Source organism: Macadamia integrifolia, chromosome 6, assembly GCF_013358625.1.
Source record: "Macadamia integrifolia cultivar HAES 741 chromosome 6, SCU_Mint_v3, whole genome shotgun sequence".
Lineage (NCBI taxonomy): Eukaryota > Viridiplantae > Streptophyta > Magnoliopsida > Proteales > Proteaceae > Macadamia > Macadamia integrifolia.
In genome coordinates, this window is record NC_056562.1 from 7,089,949 (window position 1) to 7,101,973 (window position 12,025).

The 12,025-nt window shown below is 42.0% G+C and overlaps 1 non-coding gene across 1 annotated transcript; it reads left to right on the top strand.

The window, feature by feature from the left end:
* The first annotated feature begins 8,112 nt into the window (after positions 1-8,112).
* Positions 8,113-8,219, top strand: LOC122082951. The gene has a single exon (XR_006141487.1). It is a non-coding gene; the product is annotated as a small nucleolar RNA R71 (small nucleolar RNA).
* Positions 8,220-12,025: the final 3,806 nt, after the last annotated feature.

Consider the following 12,025-nt stretch of genomic DNA (forward strand, 5'->3'; position numbering starts at 1 on the left):
AGATACAACAGAAGTGGTTCTCCTTCCATTGGCGGTGTCAATACTAGTGGGTTCATAAGGTACTCCTTGATCTTGTCAAAGGTTTGTTGGCATTGGTCATTCCATTCGGTGGGCTGATCCTTCTTTAGCAGCTTGAAAATTGATTCACAGATTGCAGTCAGCTGAGCTATGAATCTACTAATATATTGGATGTAACCTAGAAATCCTCGTATTTGCTTCTCAGTCCGAGGCATGGGCATTTCCTGAATTGCCTTAATTTTCATAGGATCGACTTCAATGCCTCTTCACTCTTCAAGAAGCCTAACAACTTTCCTACACACTTCTGAAGGTTCAACTTCAGCTGATACTTCTTGATTCTTTTAAAGAATCGCCTTAGTGCGGAAATATTCCCTTGCCGATCTTTAGACTTTATTATCATGTCATCCACATAGACTTCCACATCTTTGTTCATTATGTCATACAATATGGTTGTGGCTACTCTTTGATAGGTTGCCCCGGCGTTCTTCAGTCCAAAAGGCATCACCTTATAACAATAGATTCCCCATGGAGTGGTGAAAGTTGTTTTCTCACGATCCTCTGGGTGCATGCATATTTGGTTGTATCCTGAGAATTCATCCATGAATGACAATAAAGCATGCCCTACCGTATTATCCACCAATACATCAATGTGAGGTAATGGGACGTCATCTTTTGGACTTACTTTGTTAAGATCTTGGTAGTCTACATACATTCGTACCTTTCCATCTTTCTTCGGTACTGGTACAATATTGGCCAACCATTGGGGGTACTTCACCACTTGTAGGAAACCCACATTCCATTGCCTCACAACTTCTCTGAACTTCTCACTCCATTTTGGCCGCATTCTTGGAGCTTCTGTTTTATTGGCTTTGCCCCAAGGTAAGTTGGCAGTTGATGTTGCACAATGTTGGGTTCGATACCAAGCATATCCTCTTAAGATCAAGCAAAGACCTTGGTGAATTCCCTAAGAAGATTACTCATTCATTCTGCTTCTTCGTCATCAAAGGTAGTGCCAATTTTTACCTCTCAAAGGCATTGGTCGGTTCCTAGATTAATAACCCAAGTATCCTCACGGATGGGTTGGGCTTTCTTTGGTTTACATTGTTTTATTAATTCTTGATATTTATTAAGATCATCATTAGAAAAAGGAGGCAAGTTATATTCGGAATAAAAAATTTCATTCATTAAAGAAGGAGTAACAGACTCGACATACAAGGACTCTAGACTCTTCTTAAGAGGGGAGATTGACACTGAATCATAACAACAAACTCAACTATAGACTCGATAATTGGCTTAATGGTTTCACTAGGGGTAATCAGGCTAGTTGACTCAATAGCATAAGCAAACTTAAAGTTTTCTCCAATGCTTGTCTAGTTCAGAAGTGGTTCAATGGCTTGATGGATGAGAAGATGTGGCAAAGAACCTTCATCACCTGCTGAGAAAGTTGCTGCTATTTCTTTAGTGGCATCATAGTTCCTCTGGGCAGGTGCCTGCTTCTTCATGAATACCAGCTTATCAATCTCGTGCTCTCAAAAGTCAAACGTTTTGAGGGGTGAAGATCGATGGAAACTGCTCAATCCATTTTCTATGAAGTCTATCTTTTTTAGCCTATTGAGGAATGCCATCTCGGTACCTCGGTCACTTCTTAGACCACCTTCATGAGCCTTCCTATTGCAATTGGTTTGGGTATAGTACATACAAACCATCATCCTCTATGCTCTCCTCTGTTTTGCATACACACTTCTTCCTCTGAAAGGATGGGGCTCGAGCTCATGTAACTCTTGGGCTCTTAGCTCTTATAAGAGAGAGAAAATGAAACCTTTCAAATCAATGGGAAGCAGCAGACTCCAGGTGAGCCTTATCTTCTTCTCCCATTCTCTCTTCATGAGAACTGGAGGACTAGGTGCCTCCTTTGATTGGATCAATATTGTAAGATCATCAGAGGAAGACCCAGTCTCAATCAGTACAATTTCTACTATCCTAGTGATGCAACTATCTTGGTCACCTTCTTTGACAAGCATTTTATATTGTTCCAATTCATGAGTCACCCAATCGAACTCGTCTTGGAAGAAAATTTCAAGTCCTGGTTGCATCTTGGCAACTGTTTCATCAAACCACGGCTCTACATTCCCACAAAAGGGAAAATCATCTCCTTCTTTCACAAAGTATCCATTGAGAGTAGGGTAGTAAGTGACAGAGATCTTCCTAGTCATCATCAGCACTTTCTGCCTTTTGATAGTTGGAGTGTACCCGAGACCATTCTTTCCTTTGTTCACCGCCAAACTAGGCTGCTTTGAACTCATTGGTGTTATTTACCCAGTCCCATGCCAGGAAAATATTGCATGTTCTTCATCATCTGATTCACTAGTAGACTCTAGATGGCTTCATAGTTAGCCAGGATTTTCTCCTTTGGAGCTTCTTTGGCAATGGCTGCGCAAGTGGTGTCTATTTCAAAACCACTTAGTTGCACCTCCTGGTCTTGTTCTTCCCCATTTTCAATGTTGGCCAAAGTGTTAACCACTTTAGGATCTCCGGCCACTAAGAGCACCTTCCCCTCATGAATGAACTTCATTTTTTTATGGAGACTAGAGGACACTGCCTTCATAGGATGCAATCAAGGCCTTCCTAAGAGCATGTTAAAAGCTACCGGTATATCAATGGCTTGGAAATCAACATCAAACTACACTGGGCCAATCTTTACAACAAGGGTAATGATGCCAAGGATCTTCCTCTTGGTATTATCGTATGCCCTTATAGTTTGGGTGGTTGGCCTCATTTCTTCTAAGTTGATGCCAATACTCTTTGCTGATCTCAATGGCAGCACATTCAAAGCGGACCCATTGTCAACAAGAACCTGGGGAACTACTTTGTCAAGGCATTCAATTGTAATATGGAGAGCCCGATTGTGTTGGGTTTCTCTAGGAAGCTCAGAATCTGAGAACATTAGGGATTGCACCGTATATGTTGCTCCTACTATGTATATAAGGTGTGTTGGATTTATCTCGATCGACACTTGCACATTAGTGATAGACCTTAAGACTGTTTCACAGTGCAAAGGGGATGCCATCAACCATCCCCAAATAGAGATATTTACCTGGGATTTCTTTAGTTGAGCCAAGATTAGGTTCTCTGGCTCATTCTTTACTTTGCTAGTTTTGGCTTCATTAGCCCTTGGATGCTCTACTGCTAGAGCCTTGCCCTTGTAGTCTTTCCCACTTCTAGTTTCCATCACATTGATTGGTTTTTTCACAATCATCTCGGTGGGATAACTATCTTCATTATCACTATTGGTTAGGGTGATTATCCCCACTATAGAAACATCTTCTTCTGATTCTCCTTCCCTACTTAGAGTGGGAAGTCGAGGACGACCACAAATATCTACTGCCCTGGCTTGTAACTTCTTGATTGTATTGGAAAGTTATTGGAACGCAGCGTCTACCGCCTCTGTGATTGTGTCATCTGGTCCTATTTCCTCCAGATCATCTAATTGCTCCCGGTGGTAAAGATCACTGATGGTTACTTTCCCTAACATTTGTCAATTTCTTCAACCCTTTCTTGCATTCTCAATGTGTTGGAATATACTTCACGCAATTTTTCTTCCAACTCAAATGTGGAGTCCTGTTCATCCATATAAACTTGCGTCGACTCTCCAGATTCTCCCTCATTTTCTAAATCTGATGTAGAATCAACTCCCTCCATACATAGGGAAGGGTAAATATTGCCTGTTGGATCAGCTATTAGGTCATCATTGCCAATGGTGTAGATTGAGAAACATATTGGATGTTCTGGTGAGTAATATTCTGACTCATTATCATAACCATTGTACCAAGGCCCTTGGTAGTCATCCCAGTCTGGATACCCATCATCCTTAGAGTCATCTCCATCCTTCTCATCATCATCATCATCATCCTCTTCTTTTCTGATTTCAATCCCACTTGATTCTTCCTCATATTCCTTAGGACCATCAAATTCTCTGACATCAAAATGTTCGTAGTATTCAAAGCGTACGGATCGAAAGATCTTCTAGGGTTGATCCTATCATTGCTGGCTCAAAGTTGGACCAGTCCTGACTCATCATCCTCTGTGTCACTCCCTATATGGATTAAAGAAGTGTGTTCTTTGATCTGCTCCCCTATGGCCAATGTGGTTACTGCTCTGAGAATATCAGCTGTAATCTCTTCAATTACCTCTCGATTATCTTTTGAAGTTACAGCAGGCTGAATTAGAGAAGAGGGATCACTCTCCTAGTCTTCCCCTATTGCATTTACTGACCCTATTGATGAAGTCATCTTTGGGGAATCTGGTAGTGCAAGCATATCCTTCCAATCATACCCGTCTGTCCATCCTTTGTTTGGGTTATACACTGAACCTTGAGAATGGGATTGGTATGAGGGTGATAAGGGATATGAAGTGTGATGGTATGAAGATGATGAAATGTGAGAGGTAGGGTATAAAGATTGGGGGTGATAGGATGAAGAGGTTCCTCCACTTTGATGGTGGGGGGAAAGGTTGATGATATGGTGGAGGCTGATAATATGGCAGAGGCTAGTAATGTTGTGCAGTGGATTCTTCTGATGTGGAGGGATGGACGGGGGGGCATCCAATCTTCTGAATCTTCCTCTGATGATTCTCTTCTTCTGGGGGTTCTTATGACTCTAGCCCTTTGACTCATGATTTTCCTATAAGCACGGGCATTCATATGATTCTTCTGAGCTCTAGGTACAATGAGTTGAGTGGGGTTACTCTCCATAGTTTCTTCATCCAGATTGTTCAAATGATCAGAGAGTGGATTGGTATTGACATTGGGAGGCTACTTAATCTTGACCTCAATGGTTCCATTGTCTACCAAGTGCTGAATTACATGCTGTAAACCAAAACATCTTTAAGTATTGTGCCCCTTCTGAGCATGTTAGGCACAATACTCATGATCCCTATACCAAGCTGGAGGAAGGTTACTAATCACTCTTGTAGCCACTGTCCCTAGCAATCCTTGCTTCTTTAACTTCTCATATGAGGCTGTTACGGGCATCCCTAGATCAGAAAACTGCCTTCAATCCTTGCTTCTTTAACTTCTCATATGAGGTTGTTACGGGCATCCCTAGATCAGAAAACTGCCTTCTTGGGTGAGGAGCTTTTTGGGTGGGTGCATCTGCTTGTATTATAAAAGATTGTGAAGAGCTGGCTGGTGAGACTAACTGGTGAACTGCACTCACCATATTAGTTTTTGGATCCTTTCCCCGTTCGACTTGGGTGTTCTTGCTTGCATCTTGAGAGGATCCTTAATACTAGGCCTCTCTCAGAATCCTATTCTCCACCAGGGTGCCGGTGGCTATCAAGGCATCAAAAGTTTGTAAATGTTGATAGTAAAAACCATCATAATAAGGCTTTGACAAGTTCTCTATTAACATTTCTACCTGCTCTGCTTCTAAAGGCCTATCTGCCATCTTGGCGGCCTTATCTCTAAATCTCATCAAGAAGGCGGTGAATCCTTCTTTAGGCTATTGCCTCAATGTCTCAAGCTCCCGACGTTTCACATCCACCTTAGTATTGTAGGAGAACTATTTGGTGAAGGCCTTTACTACTGTTGCCTAATTCTAAGTTTGTGATGACTCCAACTATGTGAACCACCTCAGTGTTGGTCCTGATAGGGTTAGCATGAAGGCTTGCCCCATCTGGTTATCTGCAAGTTGTCATGACTTGGCGATGCTGATGAAGACCTTAAGATGAGCCTTAGGGTCTCCTGACCCATCCATCTCTATCTGCAAGGTCTCCACAGGATGGACCCAGGCCTGTTCGAGTGTTTCCATATTGGGTGGATCCATGCTTACTGGGCTATAATCACCTGGTAGTAGACAATCTCGAAGAGATGACGGAGGTGATTTTGGATTTAGGCGAGTCAACCAATTACCCTGATGTGTCCAAAGGGACCACAGTGAATACTTAAGATGTGGAATTGTGCTTGAACCAAAAGTGTTTATTTTAGGATTCTTGAGTTCCCATCCGCTTATTCATATATTCACTAAATTAACAAACATTAATTCATTTAAGGTCAGTCCACTAAATGGTAGGGGTGGATAGGGTTCGATGCCCTTGGTCCACTCAATGTCATAAGTGGGAAGTTCATACAAATGGCGTGTTGAGAATATTCCTATAAGGAATTCTATGTAATAAAGTCATGCTTTCCTTGCTCTTTTCCCACTAGGTGTCCTTCCTCCTAATTTTCTTGGGACTTCTTGGGACTTGACGTGACTCTGGCGGGATTGCCCCTGAGTCACGTATCTAGACTTTTTCCTTAAGGATAAGGGACACCTTTTATCCAAAACCCACTTTAGGAAAGCAATTCTTTAGATAGGAATATAGTATAGGAACATTCCTTTTCAAGACTGCAAACAAGTTCTACAATTAGCTTGTAGCACTCTTAGCTTCTTCATCTATTTTGTACATGATGTGAGCATGCAGTCGATGCAATAGGACCGACAAGACTTCCTTGACAGATCTATATATGCAAGGTACTTGATCCTTTTGATATACCCGTAGGTATGAGATCAAGGGGTGACTTCCTTGCCCATTATTTGTGACTACACACGAGGTTAAGCAATAGGCCACGGGATGGTGGAACCATGAGTGATTGTGTGTAAAAGTGTAATGTAAGGTAACCATCATTCGATCTCATAATGCTCTAAAGTGCTCAGACCTCCCTGAGGGTGCTGACACAAATACAAACATCCTCACCATTTGATGATGCATTCGATCTCAGAATGCTATAAAGTGCATGGACCTCCCTGAGGGTGCTGGCACAAATACAACATCCTCGTCGTTTGAAGATACCTTCCACTCTTGTACGGGAAGCAGGTATCATTTGCTCTCAAAGTACTCTCCATGACATGCACTAACCTCCCCGAGGGTGCGGCATGACAGGGAGTCCCTCACTAAATATTTCACTTTGAGCACGATGCATGATACGGTTAGCAAATACAATTACAAACATGGGGTTAGCCAAACACATTTTCAAACAAATGTGATGAAAAATGTTCTTGCATTTAAAGGTATCATCTAGTATTGGAAGCTTAACATTTATCCCTAGTGGAGTCACCACTGTGGGGGTAGCGGCCGGATATGGGCATCCCCATCCTCTCCTCTCTCTCTCTCCACCTTCATATGAGGGGGAGGGGTTTGAGTCCTGTGTGCGTCGCTTACAGGCCCCGCACCACCATATCGTCGCTTGGTGATACATGGAGGCCTATTTCGCAAGAGTGTAAAATTCATCATTTGAGACGGGGTTTTGATGATGGTCCAATTTGGGGATCAGGATCATGCAAATGAGTTTGGAGTCACCACCTAGGGTTAAGGGCCTAGGACTCGGGGGTCTCCAGGGTTTCAGGTAGGGGACTGTTTTCATCATCTAAGATCCACATTTCATCATACCTGTGGGAGGGTGACAAAATTGGGTGTCTACAGTATGCTAGGTGGAATCCCAATGGGATCCTACCCCTTTCCTATAAGTTCAACCCATATATAGTATCAAATGATCATGAATTCTTTTTTGTGATATAAGATTTTGGATCCTCTTATGAGATATGATCTCATAGTAGGATGGAAGAGATTGTTAGGAAAAAGGAATTATTATACTGCTTATTATCTAATATCTTATCAATAATGATAAGATTGGTTTTGTAAGTGTTTAACTCCAAGTAGGAAATCTCTATACCAAAGTTGGGTTTATCTACAACTCTAAACTAATAGGGATTTTGGTTAGAGATATACATGGACTCTAAAAATCAAAGCGATATAGGATTCTAATTTTCTCATCTTTTATATAATCGTGCTCCTCTCCCTCTCTCACACTCTTGATCTCTACACTAGTAATTGAGTGGTAATTAGGGTTTTGTTAAAACCCTGACGATTGAGGAGGAGTTTGGACTCAAAGGGAACACAAAGCTATACGTGTGGGAAGAACTCATTGTGAAAGGGCTAAGATCATGTGGAGGCTCTGCACACTTAGAGTTTTAGGTAATGATCTAAACCCCTCCATTAATAGTTGATTGAATGTCTGACCCTACTAGTGGGATGATCCAAATTATTTCTGCACCTTCAAGGCCATGGTGAGGGCATTCTTAGAGTAGATCCTTGAATCTCTCCATAAGTTTGGAAAAGGACATACTAGGCTTTTGCCTAAACTGAAGGGTATCACTTCTAAGCTTATTGGTCTTGTGAGTTGGGAAAAACTTCTTAAGGAAGATAACTATAAAGTGTTCCCATGTCGTGATGGAATTTATGGATAACCCATACAATGACTTCTTGGCTTGGTCTTTCAATGCAAAAGTGATGACCCTAAGCTTAACAGCATCATCAAAAAGTTGTTAGATTTTAATTAGAACACATACCTCTTCAAATTCCCTGAGGAATTTGGGCAACATAGTGATGTATTGAGATTTAAGCTCAAAATTATTGTCCTGGGCTTGTGGTAGAATTATGCAGGAAGGTTGGACTGATCTAGCAGGGTAGAACCTGTCTTTTAGAGATTTAGGCAGAAGGTTTTGCTATTGGTCTCCCATATTAAAAGGTTTTAAAGAGAGTGTACGTATAGGGTCACTATTTGTTGGATCTCTTCTTTCTAAACGATTCTTAGTATTACGTACCCACCTAGCACTCATGCAACAAAACACTATCCACAACCAGAATAAGACTAGAACAAAAGAATGGAATTTTTTTTTTGTCTTTTTACGAGCTTACTGATAGGGATCCGGGGTTGCTCAATTCAATTCCTAAGGTACTGCTACAGGGCGAAATCTGTCTTTGTCATACTGTGATGCTTCGTGACCTCCACTGATACAGAAACTATTGTAAGTTATTTTTCTCAAAAATTCAATAAAAGAAAAGGAAAAAGAAAACAAAGCAAACAAAGCACTCCGATTTACCAAAAGAAAGCAAAAAATAACATGGAACTATCTCCCTGGTAATGACACTAAAAACTTGGTTGAGATTTAAAAGTAACCGCAAGCGTATGGATCAGTGTAGCTAATGGGTCAAACACAAGGAGAGTAGCCACTTTATTTTAAGCTTCTTCTAGTAACACGAAAAGTGTACGATTGATTATGGTGATCTACTTCTAACTACCACCCTAACACAAATGCATCAAAAAATATCTTAACCAACGCATCTAGGGAAATTGGAATTGCAATTGAAATAAAATTGAACGACCTAACCATTCCTCATCTAGGAATTTAAATACTAAAACCATGTAATTAAAAAGAAAATAACTGAAAATAAAAGTGTTGGAAAGGTAAGTAAATAAAATAAAATGGAGAAAAAGCTAGAGAGAGGCACACAAGTAGGTATCTCTACTTAGCTCGAGGGATGCACCATAAATAACATGAGCTTCCCTACTGTAGACACTCAATTTTGTCACCCTCCTCAAACTATGATGAAATATGGATCTTGGATGTGGCTTCCGGCTTCTGACCAACAAAGATGCTGATGGAAACATTCCCCTACCCAAAAGCCTAGAAATCCCTATGCAGGAGAGAGGAAGGTCTAATTTTGACCTTTTATATATGAAGGAATCTGGTCAAGATGACCATACAAATGGATAGTGCTCGGTAATATGATTCTAACAATATATGACACATCAAAATTGGACTAGCAAATCTCCCACGATCACCCCCAGAAAATCACTCTTTCCTGCACATATACTGTGCACACGGACAGTCCAGCTAGAAACCTAGAAAAGTCTCCTACCTATCATAAACACCCTAAAATTCATCTCATACCTACCCAGATAACCCAGAAACATTCTCAAATCTGAAACCGTAGAAATCCCCATGTGGGAGAGAAGTGGTCCAATTTTGGCTTTTTATATACGAAGGAATCTGGTTAAGATGACCGTACAGATGAATATTGATCGAAAATACGATTTTGACGATTTGATAAGCCAAAATTAGACCGACAGGTCTCCCATAATTGTTACTAGAAAAATCCATAATCACGTTGGCCAACGGGCTAGCTCGTGCCCATGCTTGCTGCCTTTGGCTGCAGTGCGTGCTCGTTGCCCATGACAGCCCAACCATGCCAAGCCCACCCTGAAGCACATGCACACAGCCCTGCCATGCCAATCCCCCTACAATATATGCACACAATCAGCCCCTGCCTTTGGCTTGCTGGCCTGGGCCCTCATGGGCACAGACCAACACCCCTGCGGGCATAGGCCCGTGAACTTTCCAACACAGCCACAACCCCCCTTTGTGCCTGCTGGCCTACGGCCTTGCCACCCTTGCTTGCACCAGCCAATGCTTGTGTCCATGCTAGCAAGCAAGACAACCCACACGGATGCGTGCACTGGCCAGCAGACTAGCCTACACACCTACATGTACTGGCTTCTACCTATGCCTGCACCCCTTGGCTATTACTCGCACACCATCCGTCGAGCACCTATGACGTTGTCTGCATTACTTACCTGAACTTACCATACCTCAGGCACTTCAGTCGGATCCTGCGCACCACCATCAAAGGCTGGGATTGGTATTCCCTTAACTCGATGAGTGAAGAAATCCCCCCTTCACCCACTCAAAGCCAAAAAAATGCCTTTTTTTTTTGCTAGTATCTCTCTCTCTCCCAAACAAGACCCCTCTTTACCCAATGGACAAAAGCCCTCCCCACCCATTTTGCCTTTAAACCCCTCTTTTACCCATTGGACAAAAGCCCAACCCGCTCACTTTAGGCAAGACCCCCCTTTCGTCTGTTGGATAAAGAGGTTCCCCCTCCCCTATTGGCCAGAAAAAACTATAAATACCCCCCTCCTTTAGATTGGAGAGACCAAAATCCCAATTCACTCCTTGTAGTGAAATTTCCCCCCCTTCCCCTCTTGATTTTCTTTTGATCTTCCGAGTGATCTTTGTCAAGATCTGAAATCTCATTCGGATCTTTGAAGTGTTCTTCGGAATCTTGAAAATCTTCAATCCAAGTTCTTAGTTAGATCCAGTTTTTACTCAAAAATAGTATGTTCTTGAGCCCACTCCCTTGAGTGTTCTTGAGTGTTCTTGAGTGTTCTTGAGCGTTCTTGAGATAGAAACCCCCCTTTGAGGTTCTTCGGGTCTACGAAGAGATCTTTGTCAAGATCTAAAATTCTGTTCGGATCTTCAAAGTGTTCTTCAGGACTTTGGAGTTCTTCAATCCATTTTTAGGTCAGCCCATTTCTTTTCTGAAATAGTCATTCCTAGCGGAAGCCCTATTTGAATGCCCCTAGAATCTTTCCAGAAATAGCCATTCCCAAAGGAAGCTCTGCCAAAGTTTCACCTCACCTGGCCTATCCCCAACAGAAGCACTGCTAGTGTGCCACCTCATCCCAAGCCCAAAAATAGCCTTCCCTAGAAAAAGCTCTGTTCGAATCCAAACCTGAAAATAGCTTTCCCTAGCCAAAGCTCTGTCTGAATACAAATCCTGAAATAGCCTTCCCTAGCCAAAGCTCTGTCCGAACCCAAATCTAAATGCGACTGTTTCTAGTCGAAACTCGGTCTGAATACCATCACAATCAACATCTCTCAATAAAGGAAGTTGGAGGTTGGAGGTCAAGACCATCTTCCCCCTAATCCAAGAGAAACATGGAAAATAGTCGGAGCCAGTACTAATCAGGGGGCCACCCCTCTTGACCTGAACCAATGGTTAAGTTCAGGTCTAATTTCTCAACCAACTTGTCATAATGTAGACTTTATATAGACTTTGTTTTTAGTGTATATAGTAGTTTAAATTTAGTCAATATATATATATATGTGTGATAACTTAGCCATTCATATGGAATAATAATAATTATGGAGACTGTTCATTCTTAAGTATCTAGTAGGAGGACCGGTTGAACCGGGCAGATTGGGTGGCTAACACCTTCCCAATTCTGTAACCTGACACTTACCCTAAATCTCTGGACCAGACCAAATTTTGGGCCCTTTTCTCAGGAATAGGGCCCACCTCCGGGTCTTAGGCCCATAACCCTAGGTGACGACTCCAAACCCCATTT